General features: G+C 43.1%; 1 pseudogene; it reads right to left on the bottom strand.

Annotated features, from left to right (window-relative positions):
• Nucleotides 1-6,568: 6,568 nt before the first annotated feature.
• LOC110562127 (cofilin-1-like) lies at nt 6,569-7,005 on the bottom strand (annotated as a pseudogene).
• Between the last annotated feature and the right edge of the window lie 12,882 nt (nt 7,006-19,887).

A 19,887-nucleotide genomic window follows, 5' to 3' on the forward strand; every position in this document is an offset into this window, starting at 1 on the left:
AAAATTTGATTCTAAGTTTTTTTTTTTCAATTCTTCAATCAAACAAGGTCCATAGTTCCAATAACTTAGCACTGTGCAATGATGGTAGTCTTGTTTACTTGAGCCCAAACATTCTGAAGTCTGTGTCTGAAGAAGTAATACACCTTTTGGCGCTAGGCTAGATTTGAGGTGGGGACTCTATGACTGTTTAGTCTTCTTTTTCTCCTTTTCCTTCTCTCCCTTATCTTTTCTAGAAGTATGGGCATTGGCTATCAAGGCATACAATCAAACTGGAAACATCAGACAAACAGTTTCAAAAACAGATTTCCAGAGGCATGGAATATCAGTTTCTATTCATAAGTGAATGTGTCCTCTGGGCTTAAGCAAAGTTAGAAAGATTTGTACTCCGAGATTCATCTGGTGGATTAGACTATGCCTTGGGTGGTAGGAATAGCACTAGTTCATGTGCTTTAAGCTTATTTGGGCACAGAAGGTTCCAGTACAGTCTGTACACAGATTCAGAAAAGTACTGTGGGTTAGAGTGAAGAGTATGATTTTTAAAATTTCAATTATGTGTATGTTCCTGCCTCTGTGTGGTGTATATGAGTGTAGGTGTTCAAGAGGCCAGAAGAGGGCGTTTGATGCCATGGAGCTGAAGTTACAGGGAGTTGTGAGCTGCTCAATGTATGCGCTGGTAACCAAACTCAGGTCCTCTACAGAAGCAGTTTGTGCTTGTAAGCACTGGGCCCTGTTCTCCAGCCCTGATTGTGATTTTTGAGCTAGCAATATCTTCACTGATTTTGACAGAAGTCACACATAGTACAATTAACAAGTGTGGTTTCTTTTTCTCATTGTGAGTGACTGCAGCTGTGTGCCTGCACAGAGCTTGTAGGCGATCCAGTTTCGCAAGCAGAGCTAAGAACCTGGGGGCTCCTCCGGGTCATAGTTCTGCCCACATTTCATAGCACCAGAGGTGCTGGGCCTCTGCTCTCGGGTGGGGCTGCTCTCTTGCTGAGGTGGACCGGTGTCCTACGCTAGCAATATCTTCTACTGGAGTCTGAGGGAAAGGAGTGAATGTGGCTGGGAAGCGGTCATCATCCTGTCAGATTTATCAGCGTGCCTGTTTGTGTCAGGAAAAACAGCGAATTTCTTAGAACACGGTTACCATGTGGGCCAACTGACAAGTAGAGGTGTCACATTTAAAAGGATGTTGTCTGGGACCCAAAATGGACTGTTCAGTCCTCCCATTCACAAGATAGGAAACATTCCCGGGTCTACTCCTCCGTGCCAATCCTTGTTCCTGTCAGTCTGACATTTTGTCCATTTGGCCGGTTCACACTGATAGCAGATAGTGAACCCACAGGAAACCTACCATTCTTAGGTCACTTGTGTGGAAGCTGCGGTGCTGCAGCTAGAGACGACTGAAAGAAAATGAAGTGGCGTTCAGAGGGGAAAGGTCAGAAGACCGAGGGCTCTAGTCAGCCCTATTCTCACTGTGTTTCAGGGTGGCTGAGGCTCCACTGGAATTCAGACACTACTCACGCCACAGGCCTGTCCTGGCTGAGCTCTTTAGGAGAGTCTTGGCTGTAGCTGACTGGAGAGCCCACAGAGTGTTTGCTTTCCAAATACCCAATTAATGCTATGGGCTTCCTTACTCTCTTTCTAAAGCTCCCCCTCCCCACGGTATAGCTGCCTGCTGGCAGGGGCTGACCTCCATGCTGCCTTAGCTCCAGAAACAAGGCATCTGTTCCTTCTCTTCCCCACCGCTTGCCTGCCCTGGAGCTTTCCTTTCTGAACTTCAATGCATTGTCTTTTATCTTCCATTTGAGTCCATTCTTTGTGTGTTTCTGTTTGTACCCATCCTTTAATTTTTTTACTAAGGAGACTTAAAAACCTCAAAGGAGACCCTGCTTTCCTAGGTATCCTCTGATGGCTCTGCTGGGACTCTCCCGGATCTCTGGGAAGACTCATTTTTGGCTTTTTCATGAGTAAGGAAAATGAACCTGTTTCTGCACCCCTAGATGCTTCATGATCCCCAGTACCTGTGTAACAGGCCTGGCATCATGTATCTGTAACTCTAGTGCCTGCCAATGAGGGGTGTGATGGAAGCGAGCAGATTCCAGGGGCCTGAAGGTCAGTCAGTCTCGTTGAAGCTGTGAGCTTTGAGACACTGTCTCAAAAGATAAGGTGTAGGCTGGAGAGATGGCTCAGAGGTTAAGAGCAATGGCTTTTCTTCCTAAAGGGCCTGAGTTCAATTCCCAGCAATCATGTGGTGGCTCACAAACATCTACTGTTGAGATCTGGTGCCCTCTGCTGGCCTGCAGGCAGAACATAGCATAAATAATAAATCTTGAAAAAAAGATAACATATAGAGTGATAGAATAAGAGCCCCAAAGTTGACCTCTAACCACACACACACACACACATGCACGTTCGCCATTCACTTTCAGCCTTCTGTTATTGTGACTGATTAGCACTTCTTTAGCAATGCTGTGTTAATAACCTCCAGAAAACAAATCTCTAGTGTGTCATGCTGGATTATTTCCATCATGTACATTTTCCCACTGTGGCTGATCCCAACATGATGCCCTCCCGGTTTGGTGACAGTCAGACCTTGCGAGAATGCTTGAGCTGACTCACTCACCTTGTGACAGACCCTCTGACGTTCAAGCCTGGGTGCTGGGTGAAGCACCTCCATCTATCCCCACGACTCTAGACTTAAGAAACCATGTTCTTTGACTTAATTAGCATTCTGAGCTGACAGATTGCGCAGCAGCTACTGCATACTCTGCCTTTGGCTGTATATAAGTTGGTAATTATTTCTGGAGATATTATGATTATTTGTGTTTTTATGGGGGCAGTTTTGGTGACATTATTAGACTAAGATATAACAAAATTTACACTTTTCAAGTTAATAGGTTGGTGGGTATTATTTATAAAATAAATGTATATTTATTTATTATTCTGAAAATAAGTAAGACATAAAGAAGAAATTAAATGGTCTGTATTCCATATTCCCTAGAATAATACTGTTCACATTGTAATTTCATCAAATTTACATTTTACTCCTAAAGCTTGTCAAAGTAGTTTGGTAATCTTTAAAGTATGTCCAACATGACTAAATATATTTGAGAGCCTGTATCAAGAGGGAGTAATAAAAACCACATTTTTCTTGGCTCCTTCCTTACCAGAGGTCAAGGACAGTGGAGATGAAATTAAGATTATCCTTGGACAACCTCATGACACAGATCTGTGTTCACCACTGGCCACCAGGGTTTTGAGATGAGTCTGTGCACATGATGCCAATAATGAGATTTGGATATTAATAACTGACATTACAAAACATCCAGTTAAGATAGCTCATGCTGTAGATGTCTCCTCTTTTTTTTGGAGGGGATGATGACCCTCTCAAGCTCCCAGGGATAATCAGTAGCAAGACTAGCTCTGCCTCCAGGCTCCCCTTCATTTCTGACTCGATAATGGGATGATTTCGGCATCATGGTGCTGTGTAGAACAGACACGCCATATGATGTGTAGGAGGTTAACTCCCTCAGCTGCCACCCATCTGCGTTTGCTGTTTATTTCTTTTGTTTCTGTTTGGCTTCTGCTGTGGAGCCCAGGTTGGCCTTGAGCTGCTGACTCTTCTTTTCCAGTTGCTGGGATAACAGATTGGTATCACCTAACCCGCATCCCATACAGGGAGATGTGACTGAGCATGTGCGCATCTGTCTGTCTGTCTGTCTGTCTGTGTATTTCTACATTTTACTTCCAGACATTACCTTTCATAGGCTTTGTCATCAATTGTATAATATATATTTTTTAATTTTAGAGATTTCTCCTTATATTTTACAATTGGTTTCTTGGGATATTTCATATCTTGTTTAAAAATATGTTTAAATTCTCAAAAAATATTTTTATTTAATGTTCATGGGGTTTTGTCTGTATGTATGTATGTGGTATGCATGTACCTACATACAAAGGTCAGAAGAGGGTGTCAGATGCCCTAGGACTGGAGCTACAGATGGTTGTGAGCCACCTTGTGGGTGCTGGGAATCGAATCTGGGTCTTTTGGAAAGGCAGCCATTGCTCTTAGCTCCTGAACAATCTCTCCAGCCCCATGTATTTCTATTGTGTTACTTTAACAAACTGGGATCTTAAAAGTTCCTGTGTTTTAGTTTTCTAGTCTGTAAATAATGGGATCCACTTTATTTTGTTGTTGTTGGAAAATTAGCTGGTTAATTTTGTAAAGAAGTTGAACATGGCTTAATATATAATACACACTCAGCAACTTTCTAGTTACTTGACAGCATTTCTAGCTATTTGCCTTTATAGTTTCAATAAAATGTGATGCATTGTTAAAGGCAACTAATTATCTGCATACATGCTCATGAGTATGTGTGGTCAAGTACGCTACAAGTGTCCTTGTGGGGGTCAGAGGATAACTAATGGAAGTCTACTTTCTCTTTCCACCATGTGGGGCCCAGTGATAAAACTCATTCCTGCTGAGCCATCTCCCTGGCCCTGTCTTGTTTCAAACAGCTGTGTCATACTACAGTCCCTATAATACAAATCACTTGCATAAGTGCAGTTCAGTATACCCAGAGTTGTGCAACTATCCCCAGCATCTAATTTGAGAACATTTCCATTGTTCCTAAAGAAACCTTGCGCTCAAGAGCAGTGTCTCAAGAACAGCCCTCTCCTCTCCACTCAGCCTAGATATCTGCTACTTTCTCTTTCTATAAACAAGACATTTCACTTCATCCATAGGCTAGGAAGTTCCTGTTCTGGACAGTTCTTACAAATGGGTGCCTATTATATGTGATTATTTTGTGGCTGGGCATCTTTCATTTAACATATTTCAAACCCTCATCCATATAGCATATATCACCTCTTCACTCTATGTTGAGCACAGTAATGCTCCAGGGCATGTGGAGTATTCTTCAGCTAGCAGATAAGTGGGTTGCATATGTCTTTGGGCTATTTTGAATAACACCATTATTGATATTTGAGTACAAGTCTTTGTGTGAACATTCTTTTAATTCTCTTTAATTAAATGCCTGGGAATAGAAGTGTTCATGTTTATCTTTATGAAAGGCTGCCTAGCTATTTTCCAAAATGGCCATAACACTCTACATGCTGACCAGCAAATGGAGATAGGTTCCTGTTTTTCCAGGCTTGCCAACACTTTGCCATTCTAGTGGGAATGATGCCTCATTGTTTTTATTTATATTTTCTAGTGATCAATCATCTGGACCATCTTTTTTATGTGCTTATTGGCCATCTGTATTTTCTCTTTGGGGAAAAATATGTTTATAATTCCTGGCCTACTGTGGTGGTTTGAATGAGAATGGTTCCATAGGGCTCATATATTTGAACGTTTGGTTCCCAGTTGGTGGAACTGTTTAGGAAGGATTAGGAGGTATGGACTGGAGGAGGTGGTTCACTGTGGGTGGGCTTTGAGGTTTCAAAAGCCCACACGAGGCTCAAGCTGGCTCTCTTTCTGCTGCCTACTTGTGGATAAGATGTAAGCTCTCAGCTGCTTCTCTAGCAACATGCTTGTCTGCCTGCCTGCTGCTACACTTCTCATCATGACGATCATGACTAACCCTTTGAAATTGTAAGCAAAGCCTGATTAAATGATTTTTAAAAGTTTCCTTGGTCATAGTGTCTCTTCACAGCAGTAGAACAGTAACTGAGACAACTGTCTTTAAATTGGATGTTTTCATTATTGTATTGTGTCTTGTATATGTTTTGGGTACAAGTTCATTGAGCATGTCTTGTAAGTATTTTCTACCACTTCCTATGTTGTTTTTTTCCATTTCTTAATGATACCCATTGAGACAAAAAAGCTTTTCAATTGTACAGTCCAATTTATTCAAGTTCTTCCTTTCACTTCTCATCTTGGTGTCATACCTAAGATATCATGGCTCAGCTCAGGGTCATTGCTATGTTTATTGCTATGGTTTATTGCTATGTTTCTTCTTCTTTTTCACCTCCTCCTCTTCTTTCTTCTCCTCTGTCTCCTTCTTCTCTGTGTCCTCCTTTTTCTTCTTCTTTATGTTAATTAGCCTTCTTATTGTGTGTGTGGTTTCTCTTTCTGTCTTTCTTTCTTTCTTTCTTTCTTTCTTTCTTTCTTTCTTTCTTTCTTTCTTTCTTTCTTTCTTTTTCTTTCTTTTTTAAATTGATTGATACTTATTGATCCTTCTTCAATGAATGGCCAAGACCAAGTGAAAGGGGAGGGTGACCAGCTGGCATAGGGAGGGTCATTTCCACATTTCATTTTCATACACAATTAACCAGACAAGCACAGAGTCTATTTTGGATAGAAGTTGGCCGTATGGGATGGGGAGGGATGAAGAGTGGGGGTGTTGTTAAAACAATACTGGCTCTCTCCAAACTGGATGACTGGGGTGGAACTTTGTCTGCTTTAACCCAAAAGGAATCAGAAGATCAAAAGCTGTTTGGGGAGACCAGAACAACAGTGGATGGAGGGAAGAGGTGGGGTGAGAGGGACATTTGACAACTGGGGTGAAGGGATTTTTCTCCCTGTTCTGGGGTCCCCTCAGCCCCTCTGGTATGGCTGCAGGCAGGGGCTGTGACTCACAAGTTTTTGCCATCCAGGGAGATGACGGCGCCTTTACCTTGTTTCTCTGCCAGGATGCAGCAGTCTCTGTAGCAGTTTGCTTGTAATTCTTGCTTGATCTTTGTCAGTTTAATCTTGATGGCATACTTGGAGGTGGCCTGGATGATTTTGATATTAGGGGGTCCTTCTTCTTGATCTCATCGGTTACATCATAGAGAGCAGTCCTTGCCTAGCGGCATCTTGACAGAAGTAGTGTAGGAGTGGTTGGTTCATAGTCGGCCCCACATCTCCCAAGATCTTCCTCTTCTCTTCCAGGGTGATTGCCTCTTGTCCTCACCCAGTCAGAAGAGCACCACCTCCCTGTGTTTCTTCATATCTTCTGATGTTGAGGACTTGCACTCTTTCATGTCGTTGAATACCTTGATGACACACCCAGAGTCCATGTTTCCGGAAGTGAAAGAAAACCAGGAGGAGCTACAGAAGAACTTAGTAGTTGCGGCTGCTGCCGTGATCTGACTGAACCGCTGTGTCTCTTCTGAACACAGTCTGATAGTTTTAGTTCACTCATCAGTGTAAAGCCTTAATCCCTTGGTGTTAATTCTAAGTATGCTGTGAGGTGGAGTCACAGCTTCCTTTTGCCCGTGCAAAGACTATTTCCACATCGGATTGCCCCAGTCACTTTGTTGAAGATTAATTAACTGCATATATTAGTTACTGTTTATTCATGGGTGGCTAATTCTTCTCAACAACACAAGCAGAAACATACTCAGGATTAGTGACTTCTCTGTTATTGAGAGATGATTCAAATGCGTGCCTGTGGAACCAAAGCTCAGCATCCTTACGTTGCTTCACAGCTTCCTTAGAAAGAAAATACCATCCTTTTTTTTTTTGTAGCTTTGGCTGTTTTGGACTTACTTCGTAGAACAGGCTGGCTTCGAACAGAGATCCGTCTTCCTCTGCCTCCTCAAGTACTGGGATTACAGGCATGTGCCACCATGCCTAGCTCATCCCAATTTTCTTAACCCAATTACACTTTTATAATACACTTTTCATTCTGTTCATCCGGCATGCGCAGTGTTTCTCCTTACAATGTTGTCTGAGAACATGTGGTTTGCCCTGTCCTTTCTCTGGTTTTGTACTCTTCATTGGCTTCCTTGTGGGCAGTAGACCCTCTCCTTCCCCTCCAATAAAAATCTTTGAAGATAGACGTCTTTCAGGGATTTAAATGAAATTGTAGCTGGAACACTAGAGAACTAAAATATGCCTCTCCCTATGTGTGGATAGTTTAAAAAAACTCAAACTGAAAACCAGAAAATTTCCCAACCCCAAAAGCCTAACCCGTGTTTCTCAACCTGTGTGTCATGACTTCTTTGGGGGGGATGCATATCAAATATCCTGCATATCAGATATTTACTCTACAATCTACAACAGTAGCAAAATTGCATATAGGAAGTAGCAACAAAAATCATTTTTATGGTTGGTGGTCACCATAACATGAGCAATGTGTTAAAGGGTCACAGCAGCAGGGAGGTTGAGAACCAGTGGGCCCTAACCCATAGTTCCTACTAAAAAAATATTAAAATTATTTTTAATGCTCTCTCCACCTCTCTCCCCCTCCATCCCAGTGTGTGTGTGTGTGTGTGTGTGTGTGTCTGTGTGTGTGTGTGTGTGTGTCTGTGTGAGTGCACAGAAGGCCAGAGACATGGTGCTGAACTGAACTCAGGTCCTCTGTGGGAGCAGGACGTGTGTGTGTGTCTGTGTGAGTGCACAGAAGGCCAGAGACATGGTGCTGAACTGAACTCAGGTCCTCTGTGGGAACAGGACATGTTCGTAATAGCTGAGCCACCTCTCCACCCCCTCACTACAAGGAACTCAAGAAACACAACCTAAAACAAAGCCAATCTTTCTAGATTAAAAGCCAAGTCCTGCAGAGCTGACACACTGAAGCTGGAAATGCAGAGCTCTCCCGAGCACACGGAGTCTCAGGCCGCAGCCACACCTTTCACCCTCTCGCTGCATCCCCTACCCACCTTCTCCATCTGAGTTCTTCAACTTGAAGGACACAAGAAACTCGCCTAAGCCTTCTATGCAATGAATATACAAGGGAAATGTTTCTTTTCAGAAGTCTCTGAGGGCATTCAAGTCTACAGAACCATGCTCAGTTGTGCTCGAGGCTCTAAAGATAAGCAAGAAAGGTTCCTCAGTGAGCAACTAAAGACCTTCTCCACGCAAGAAAAAGACCTTTTGTACAGCAAACTGCTGCGCGGCACTCTCCATTGTTTGTTTTTCCAGGTCGGAGACCTGTCACTTACAATTCATTGTCCGGCTCCTCTGGCTTGACGTCCCTCCCCGGGAGACGACTCTTCCAGGGCATGAGCTTAAGGTCCAGCAGCTGCTGGACTCTCCTCTTTGGTGACAGGACCTGCTGTGCTCCCTTCATCTCCAGAAGCCTGCTGATCACCAAGAACCTCTGCAGAGTGCCAGGAAGGAACTTTGAGTTTATGCTCCACCTGTCCAAGGCAGCTCTGTCAGCCAAGTGTCTGGTTTCTTTTTCAGATACTGCTCAGAAAGGCAGGATCAGCCACAGTTTAAAACTTCCACCTGTGGCTCTGAGAGTGACCACAAGAAATTTGTTTGGCCACTGTGGAAATCAGCAATTGTTCCTCAAAGCCAAAAATAGAGTTCCCATGCCACTCCAGGGCATAGACCTGACATATTCCTAGTCATCAGAACACATGGGGACGTGCACAGCCATGTTTGTTGTAGCATTATTTGTAAGAGCCAAGATGTGCAACCAGCCTGGATGCCCATGAGATGACGAGTAAAGAAAATGTGGTATGTGTATTCAAGGTGCTTTATCTAGTCATAAGAATGAAATATCATTTTCATGAAAATGGACAGAACTTGAGGTCATGTTAAGTGAAGTGAGAAAGTCTGAGAAAGATAATTATCCCTTTTCTCTCACCCAAGGAATCTAGATTTAAATTCATGGGAGCATACCCAACACAAACATATACGTACTCATCATGAAAGCATACGGGGATCATTTGAGGAGAAGGAGGTGACCAGTGGGAGATGGGATGAGGGACAAGTGAGGGCTACGTTACTGGGTCCTAAACCATTCCAAATATCCTCTCTTACTAGAAGATAGTCTGAAGGTTTCCACCAGAATTCTCACATTTTCCTGTTGTTCAGGTTCAGGGCTATACATTATATAATTCAAACCTCCCGGTACAAGTTGGATGCTCACTATTAAATTATACCACCAATGTTTAAGCCACATGTTCTGTAATCAGAATAGAACATGGCTTTTGCTGACTCTGTTCGGTGCCAGGCTCACCATGGTTTATGCCTCACAGTGGAGAGTCTAAAAATATTTACTGATCAACAGAAGAAAACGTGCTATGAGATGAAATTTACTACTGGGAGCTGCTCTTTTCTATTCTCTGTTTGTAAGTGCACTTATCATATCAGCAAGGTGAACACTAAAACTACTTATTAATTAGAATTAGGAAAGGTCCTAACAGCATTTCTTTTTCCTCTGTGTCAAATAAAATCTCAGTTGTTGAACTCAAATGGTTGAACATGTTTTATGTATTTAATTTACTTTATTTAAGATCACTGCAGAACAAAGCGTGCACCGGAAAGATGATTTATCTGCAAAGGAAATGCTAAGATAACGATGTCAAACAGAAGAGCACAGAACGTCTGAGTTCTGAGACAGAACCAGAAGTTCCCATGAACAAGACTATTAGGGCCGTAAATGACTTTCATTCTCTGATCTCCACCTCTGTTCTCCCCTTTGATGAAAACTCGTCTCAAGATTCTGGGGAAGATTAGCGGTGCTAGTGCCTGTTTCAGTCAGCTTTCCATCATTGTGACACCTGAGCAGAACCACTTACAGGAGAAAAAGATCCGTTTTTCTAGTGGCATGAGCAATTGCAGTTCATGGTCAGTTGACCGCATTGCCTTGGGCCCAAGGCTGGGGAGGAAAGCCTGACAACTAGAGAATGAGGCCAAATGGCGCTACCTGAATCAGTGGTTCTCAGCCTTCCTAGCGCTGCTACCACTTAATACCATTCCTCATGTTGTGGTGACCCATGGTCAAAAAATTATTTTCATTGCTATTTTATACCTATAACTTTACCACTGTTATGAATGGCAACGTAAAGATCTGTGTCTACCGATAGTGTGAAAGGGTCCCTATGAAAGAGTCATGCAATCCCAAAGGGGTTGCGACCCACGGGTTGAGAAATGATGATCTAAATGCATAACCTCTATGTCCCTTTGTAGTTTCTGCCCACTTTAACTTGGACATATCATTTGCTTTGGTGAGTAGACTATGGCAGAAGTGAAGTTCTGACAGTTGGAAGCCCAGGCCTCAAGAGGTCTGAGCACTTTTGCTTTTCTGTGGTTCTCACGGCAACATGCCTGAATTACAGGCTTCCTCCCTGAGAGGCCAGCTAAGCAGACCTGGTTCATTCCAGCTACGGCAGGCCAGCCAGTGCCTAGCCCATGGACCATCTCACCACAGTCCCATGACTGAGCCTGGCCCGAATCTAACAGATCTGGATTTGCAATACTTCTGCCAACCTGCAGGCTCATGAAATAAATGATATATCGTGTTCAACACTTATGTTTTAAGATGGTGTGCCAGACAGCAATGAATCACTGCTTCTGACCATGATTCATACTGTGAATAGGAGAAACTGGTAATAGCTTCTCCCAGGAACAATCCCATTTTAGATGTCAAGTGTTTGACTTAAATGAAGTTAAATCTAAGGCAGTGTCTGCATCAGGCAGAATCAAGGGCACCCCGGAGGCTTTGTGGAATGATACGCAGATGCATTGCAGAGCCATGTATTAACAGGAAGGTAACATTAGGATCAGGATTATGACATCTACAAAAGATCTCAAAGTCAGATATGGTAGACCTCTCACTTCCCCAAAATGCTGGGATTACCTCCTCTCACCCCCTACACACACACACACACACACACACACACACACACACACACTTCTGTTCCTGCACTCCACTTGAGTCTTTTCAGCAAAGCTCAGGACAGGGACCAGCATCTGTCTCTCTTCTCAGATCTGTGTCCAAAATATGCTGTTTGCTGGGCCAACTCTTCTACAGAAAAGGGGTAACACAGCATCTGTATGACAACCACACAGCGTTGGTTCCTGCCTCATGCCTGCCGTGTAAGTGTCCTCAAATCTTCTGAGGTCTTAGAAACCTTCCAGCTTAGTTTTCTTTTCTGAGAAATGGTGATGAGGTAAAGGAAATTGGCCAAGCTCTACTCTTTCTGCACTGATGAGCCTCTGTTAAGGAAAGACATAGTAGAAAAACACTTGTTGATTGTTTTTAAGAGAGGCAGTCCAAGGTCTCTTTGATTACCAGTAAAGATGCTTTCTTCTTGGAAACTTGGGCCCAAACTTTTAAGTAAATATTAACTCCTATTTTACTACTTTCTTATCAGCTGCAGAAACGAAAGCTCAGACTTCAAGTACTGTAGATAAATCCAAAGTCACACATGCCATGGGAGGTGAGGTCATAAATGTAAGGTCACAGCTCGAGTATCCAAGTTCTGATTATCTTTAGAGAAAAGAAAAATGAAAATCTGCCTCCTGCTTGACACCATGAATATGAAACAAGTCATTCCTCCTTTGGGAGTTCCTCGGCCCACAGGGCAATTCCAGACACATAAGGGGACTTGAAGATCTTCTCTAGGCATCTAATCTGATAAAAATCTTTTCTAGACACATCATCCGCTCAGCTGGTAAGAAAGCAGGAATGGGCTCCTCGATAGAGGAACTGGGGAATAAATTTGGAACAGTAAGTAGCTTTATAACAATGGCGTTTTCTACAATGAAGAGTCCCAGGTCATGTTATCAGGGCGCCTCACTTGTATGGGATGTGGCTCAGGCCACTCTTTTTCCGTTGTCCCCAGTTTTCTCATATGTGGGATGGACCAGTTTTTCTGTAATCTGTGTATAATTACTGTAGCTCGTATAAAAGTGAGGATATGCTGTATGAAATTTTTGTCCCTCAGAAAGGCCTTCATGAAGGTCACATGTAATAAATCTAGGCACCCATATTAGCTCAGGCTTAGCCAGCAGAGATCATGCAGACACAGGCAAGTAAGGCTTTCTTTGGCTGTAAAGGACTCTACTTTTGCCAAAGGAGGAAGTGGAGGAATCATATGTTGTAGATTGCCTGTGCTGCCAGGCACTGTCCAGGAATTTTAGAATCTTTCTTGTTTACTTCTTTACAATAACCATATGGAATAGTGTTATTTTACTTTGTGATACTGACTTTAATAATTATGCCTCTCCCCCCTCTGCCATAACCAGTTCAGTTTTATGATAAGAGCAACAAAAGACACGGAATCTCTGGGGTCAGTTTTATTCTCTTATTTTATTTTATTTTTTATTTTTGGCTTTTTGAAACAAGGGCTCTTTATGTAGCCCTGGCTGTCTTAGAACCTGCCTTGCAGACCAGGCTGGCCTCTAACTCACCGGCATCAGGTTGCCTTTGCCTTCTGAGTGTTGGGATTAATGGTGTGTGCCACCATGCCCAGCAGGCTTGCTCTACAAATCTGTAAGGCTGTATTACTAGCCCTGTGACTGAATGCCACATATTGTAGTAAGGCCCTTATCCTAGCAGGGTGACCAATCCCTAGTAAATAAACATCTCAGGCGTCATGGGACTGAAGCAAAAATTTAAATTCACAACAAAATTTTTAAATATCCTTGAAAACTTTCCTGTGGTTTTTATCTTTCTAGTCCCAGTGTTTCCTCATCCTCCTGAGAGATGGCAGAGCAATGGAGACAATGCAGATGTATCTCACTGACTCTTCCTTACGCAGCTCAGCTTGTTAACAGCTGTTCTCAGCAGTGTCTTCAGAACATGCCTCTAAACAGCACGGCCCTGATGCTAGCCGAATAGCATTCCATGTCTGTTTGCCCTTCCATGGGAATCCTCTCTACACAGAGTGATCTTAAAAAAAGAAACAAAACCAAACCTTCCTCGGTTGGTGCATCAGTCTCTGCAGGACCCCCAGGCTCAGATTTTTTAGCTTTGTTGGTCTCCTTGTGGGGCTCCTGTCCCCTCCATGTCCTTTTATCCCTCCTCCTCTTCTTCCATAAGACTCCCTGCGCTCTGCCCAGAGTTTGGCTGTGAGTCTCTGCATCTGCTTCAATCTCCTGCTGGGTGGTGCTTTTCAGAGAACCCTCTACAGTAGACTCCCCTCCTGTTCCCTCTCTTCCAGCGCTTCTGGTGTCTATCCTGTTTGCCATTCTGAATGAGATTTAAGCATCCTCCCTAGGGTCCTCCTTATTGTTTAGCTTCTTTAGGTCTGTGGATTGTAGTATGGCTGTCCTATATTATACGGCTAATATCTACTTATAAGTGAGTGTATACCATGCCTGTCTTTCTGTTTCTGGGTTATCTCACTCAGGATGAACTTTTCTTGTTTCATCCATTTGCCTGCAAATTTCATGATTTCCTTGTTTTTAATAGCTGAGTAGTATTCCATTGTGTAAATGTGGCACAGTTTTTGAGCCCAGGAGGTCCTGCAGAAACTGATGCAGCATCCAAGGACCATGCATGGAGAGGACCTGGACCCCCTGCTCAGATGTAGCCAATTGGCAGCTCAGTCTCCATGTGGGTTCCTGAATAAGGGGAACAGGTGATGCCTCTGTCATAAACTCAGTTGCCTGCTCTTTGATCACTTGCCCCTGGCGATGTGGTCTTGCTAGGCCACAGAAGAAGAGGATAAATAAAAATGAACAAACAAACAAACAAAAACCCAAACTCCCCCCCCCCCCCATGCTAGGGATTAAACGCAGGACAGGCTCTCTGCACTGAGCTACATTCCATCCACCAAGCTTTTTTCTCTTTTTATATTGTAGATATGGTGGTGGTGGTGCTGGTGGTGGTGCTGGTGGCATGCTCCTCACTGTTGTCCAGACTAGCCTTGAACTCCTGGGGTCAAGGGATCTTGCTTGCTCTGTCAGCCTACTGAGTTACCTGGGTCTCCAGGTATAACCATCATGCCTGGCTTTATTTTCTTTAAAGCTGTCTGTCTGCTGGTTTCCTGTATCACTACAAGTGAAATGGAAACACAATCTCTGGTCCTGATGAGATTGCTGCCTTCATCTACAACCTTACTCGCTTCATGCCTCATGGTTTTCTTTCTGACCAGCCAACATACCAGCCTCATCCTTAGAGTGTCAAGTATCTGCTTAGACACTTTACCTCCAGCTTTTCTTGCCAGTCTCTCCTCAAATGTCTTCTCAGATGCCTTCCCTAAGCACATCGTGAAGAACGCTTTTACCTTATGCAGGAACTACCACGGCCCTGCTTGTTTATTTTTGAAAGATGCTACTCTCTGTCCTTGTACGGTTCATTTCTTTTCTTTTTGGTTTGTTTTCTCCAAACGTATATCCCTAATTCAATGTATAGTATAGTACCTGGCTGGATAGCTATTTCCAGGATTGCTGTGGTCTGGATGTGTCACCTCTATAATCTAGGGGTGCCAATGCTGTCAGCTTTAAGGAGAGGAAGCTTTAAGGGTGTGGTTAGAGCACAGTGGCTTCTCACTCATTAAAATATTAGACTTTGCACAAGACTTAATCTGTTTAAACTCCTGCTTCATTGTGATGAAGATCCTGGCTGGACAAGGGATTTTGGCAGCTCCAGAAATAGGAAGAAAATAATCCTATCCTTTATAGATTAGCTATTTGCAGATATTTTGTTAGAGCAGCACAAACAAACTAATAATTAATTAAAGAAATGGAGGGGTTTTTTTGTTTTGTTTTGTTTTGTTTTTGGTCTCACTTTGCTTTCTAGACATTTCTGAAAGCAAACGTGTGCATTTTGACAATTAAAAAACATGTAAAGACAAATGTATGAGAGTATTTTCCAAACAAAAATTTTTAATATGCAAAAAAAAAAAAAAACAAAACAAAACAAGAAGGAAGAACTGAGTTAGCCAAGGCAACTTGTCAACTAGGTTTTTCTCAGAGATAGTGGAACTTAGGAAAGTTAAAAAACAATTGGTTTTCTTTTTGTATATGTTACAAGTGGGGGGAGGTTCGGGGGGAAAGCAGAAATGGAAAGTATAACATGATTAAATACAGACCTTGTGAAATTTTTGTCATGCTGCTTATGACTGGGCAAGGCCTCCACCTGCTCTCCTCCTCAACACCTGTCCCCTAAGCAAAGGGAGGGCTGAAGCAGCCTCTTCCCTGAGACTCTCTTGGGAAACACCCGTGCGTTACAACCAAGGTAAATACAAGGGAAGAGTGCTCAGTTGAAGCTGAGTGAAATATTTCTAAAAGTTGGGGTGCTGGGAAGGAGTAATGCAATGAGGCTAGTACCAAGAACACTCCATCTTTAAAGTCCTGGCACCATCTAGTGGCTAATGGATCCTGATTTCTAGATCAGTCATATTCTCAAAAGGTACCTCTCTATTATCTCATAGTTTTGGAATTAAGCAAGGAGTTTATTGAAAAAGTCTTCATGTGGACTCTTTTATTCCTTTAGATTTTTAAAAATTTTTATTTTATGTGTATTGGCACTTTGCCTCTATGTATGTCTGGATGAGGTTGTCAGATTCTGGAGTTACAGACGGTTGTGAGCTGCCACGTGGATGCCTGGGAATTGAACCGGGGTCCTCGGGAAAAGCCACCAGTACTCTAAACCACTGAGCCATTTCTCCAGCCCATGGATTCTTATTCTATAGGTTTAGTATGTGAACTGGGCATTGCCATTTTGAAAGCAAGCATTCTAGGTGCTCTGCTGTAACTGATTGTAAGACTCCAGGCTCTTGTTGGAAGTCAGTTCTGTTTGTCTGATTTCCCTCTGCAACTCTCTTGTTTTTCTTCATAAAAACGGGGTATTAAACGGGATATTTTATGTTGCAAAATCAAAGAGAATTGTGGTCAACAGTACTTTGATATTTTTGGCAGAACAAAATGAAGACCCTAAGCTGGGCACGGTGGTGCACTCCTGTAATCCCAAAACTTGGAGAGGCAGAGGCAGGTTGATCTCTGTAAGTTCAAGGCCAGCCTGGTCTACAAAGCAAGTCAAGGATAAAGGAACCCTGTCTTGAAAAACCAAAAGAAGAAAAGGAAAAAAGAAAGACCCTAGCATTAACGGGGTGGGGGTGTTGGACTGTTGAGCTATGCTGAAGTAGAGACACGGAGTACTCAGCCATGGGCCAGCAAGCACGGCAGGTGGACTTTGTAGACTTGGGCTGGGCTAACAGTTGGAGCCTCTTTTAATTGTTAATCTTCTATCCTACTGATTCCCCCCCCTTCTAAATTTTTTTTCAAGATGGGGTTTCTCTGTGTAACAGCTCTGGCTGTCCTGGAGCTTACTTTGTAGATCAGGCTGGCCTTGAACTCATAGAGATCCACTTGCCCCTACCTCCCAAGTGTTGACTGTTGGGACTAAAGATGTGTACGAACACATCCAGTTTAACTTCTCCCTTTTAAGACTTACGTCATTTCAGACTTAGAAAAAACAGAATTCTCATCTTTTGTCCAGATTCCTCCAGTGATAATTCTTTACTTATTCATAGCAAATTGATTTACATTTAAAAAAGCAGCTCTGATATTATAATAATATTATTCCATAATTTATAGACTTTATTTAATGTCCTTACTGTCCCAAGAGTGTGTCTAATTTGTATTCCTACCTAATGGTAAAAAAAAAATGTAAAAAAATTAGTCAATTTGGAGCCATTTTATTTATTTTGAATCATGTTAGATAACTAATTTGTATAAATGTCTGATGTTTCTTCCTGATTTGGTCCAGGACCCATCTTTAGTGAGAGTGTTGACAGCTTCTGCTGTCAGTTCAGCAGCTTGGGAGGCTAGCGATGCCAATGGGCTCCAATCATATCAATTTTGATTGTCTGGGCTCTGGAGCTGCCCCAGTTAGCTGTTTTACAAGATGATCATTTCAGATGGCTCTAGGGAGGTGTTTCTGTGGAAAGCTCGTCTTGGAAAGAGTGACCAGACCACAGGCAAGCTTAGCCAGGATGACGATCAAAAAGTTTCCAATAGTTTGAGTTTTGAGGGATCATGTAAGCTTTGGGAGCCCAAAGATACTTGGGAACTTCGCTGGACCTTTTGTGAAGCCTCCCAAGGAGAAAGGTCTTCAGATATCAAACCAGATGGGAAAGAGTTGGCATCGCTGGCTCACACATGACAGACATGCTCCCTGCTTTCAGCGAGGCTCTCCTGGACAGTTCTGGGCAATGTCTGCCCAGGGGTTAGCATTAGGTGCTTTCTACGATGACAGGAGCCTCCTAGGCTGACGCTCGCTTAAGAAACACAAGGAAGTTCTAGGGTCAGCCTTTGGCACTGGGAGTGTTTGACGGGGATTGGTGGGCAGATGTTCCCACGCCTCCTGCACTGTGCAGGCCTCACTGAAAAGGAGTGTGGATGACACAGCTGTCGACTCTATTCCCTAAGCACGTGTTGATAATAGTGAATATTCTCCAGCCTCCAACCTTGTTCCTAGCAAATGTTTTAAGCTAGAGCCCTTGAAGTTTAATATATTTCATTAACTTGTAAGTAGAAGAACCGAGAGGAAAGAGTAGGTTTTCTATGTTCTAGACCCTCTGAAATAAACATCTGTAAAAAATTACTAAGTTGTACTTCAAAAAACTTGTTTTATGAAGCTAAAGCTCCTTTTGTGTATGTGTGTGTGTGTATGTAAGAGAGAGTGAGAGAGAGCGGACTGGGGGTTGTTCTGACATACTTGTTATGAAGATGTTTGTTTGCATCACTGGCAGTTTTATGAAGCACCCTTAAGTTTTTAGAAACTTGAATATTGGAATTAGCTGATAGTAGCATGTAGTGGCTCAGACATTTTACCTGTAGCAGCAATTTCAAAGCCTTATACAGGGGGCAATTGCTAACAAGTGCTGGGAAGTGGCAGAAATAGGACGCAGATGCATGATTATGTGGGGAATTGTCTGGTTGTGTCACATGATGAACAGCATGCTAAGGCAAAACTTGGTCCCCGCACCTGCACAGGTTCCTAGGACACAGCTGCAGAGAGCTGTGGCAGGAGCTGGCCCCACATAGTCTCCTGGGGGCACAGCTGGAGAGACGGCACGAGAAGGCTGCATTCCCGAGAGAAAGCCAAAGACTGTGGGAATCTACACACCGCCATGAGGGACAACTTGGCTTTCTTTTAAAAGGAGACCCCCCCATCAGTCCTCAGACTTCCGAGACAGCTCTTCTGGTTTCCTTTGTAGAACTTTAAGGTGTTATTAACGTACTCATTGGTGTGTGTGGTGCCTGTGCGTATGTGCTTACACATGCACGTATCTGTGGGTGCACGTGGGTGGGTGTGCAGGCTAGAGATGACACTAGACACTGGCCTCTATCATTCTCCAGGCTGTTTTGATTCAGAGTCCCTCACTGAACCCCGGGCTTACTGATTTTGTTAGACTGGCTGGGCAGGGAGCTTCAGGGAGGTCCCTGTTCCTGCACCCCCAATCTGGGGTTACAGATGTGTGCCACCATGTCCTGATTTTACACAGTTGCTAGGGATCTGAACTCACGTCCTCATGCTTGCAGAGCAAGCACTTTATTGACTGAGCCATCTCCGTAGCCCCTATGGTTTATTTATTGTTTATTTGATTTTTTTATTTTTTGTTTACTTGATTTTTTTTTCTTTTGCTTGCCTGTACTTTTAGTATCCAGAGAAAAGCACTAGATCTTGTGGACTTGCAGTCACAGGCATTTGTTAGACACCGCTGCATCAGGCCCTTACATGGCTATTCTTGGCTGTCAGCTTGACTACCCCAGGCATGAACTACAATCCAGAAATGGAGGGAGCACCCGTAAGAGAATTTTTGCTTCGTTTGATGTGGTTGGATCTCCTTCTAGTCTGGACCTTTTAGGTTAGAAAACACACACCTTTGATCCAGATCTTGAGGCAGGAAGACCCCTTGGGACCTAGCACGTAGGCAACAACACCATCCAAAATGAGAACAAAGACCTACTCCATCAAAGTCCATAGTTATGGGAAAGTTCCTAAATGTTTTAACCTTATATTTTGGCTTCTGTAGTTTAGTTTCTGGCTAACTGTTCTTGTTAACTGAGTTGTGTCAGCCCAGGATGTGACTTTTGTGGTTAAAAAGTTCACCCCAAGAAAAGGCTCAGGACTGTAGTCAGATCTCAAACACCCAATGTAGCCTCCAGCTGGGCTAATAAAGACTTTCTATTGGCCAGAACCTGTGTCTGAATGGTCTTCTTTGGTGGATACCTCACAGCACCATTGGATGCTGGACACAGAA

This window comes from Meriones unguiculatus, chromosome 2, assembly GCF_030254825.1.
Source record: "Meriones unguiculatus strain TT.TT164.6M chromosome 2, Bangor_MerUng_6.1, whole genome shotgun sequence".
NCBI classification, from domain to species: domain Eukaryota; kingdom Metazoa; phylum Chordata; class Mammalia; order Rodentia; family Muridae; genus Meriones; species Meriones unguiculatus.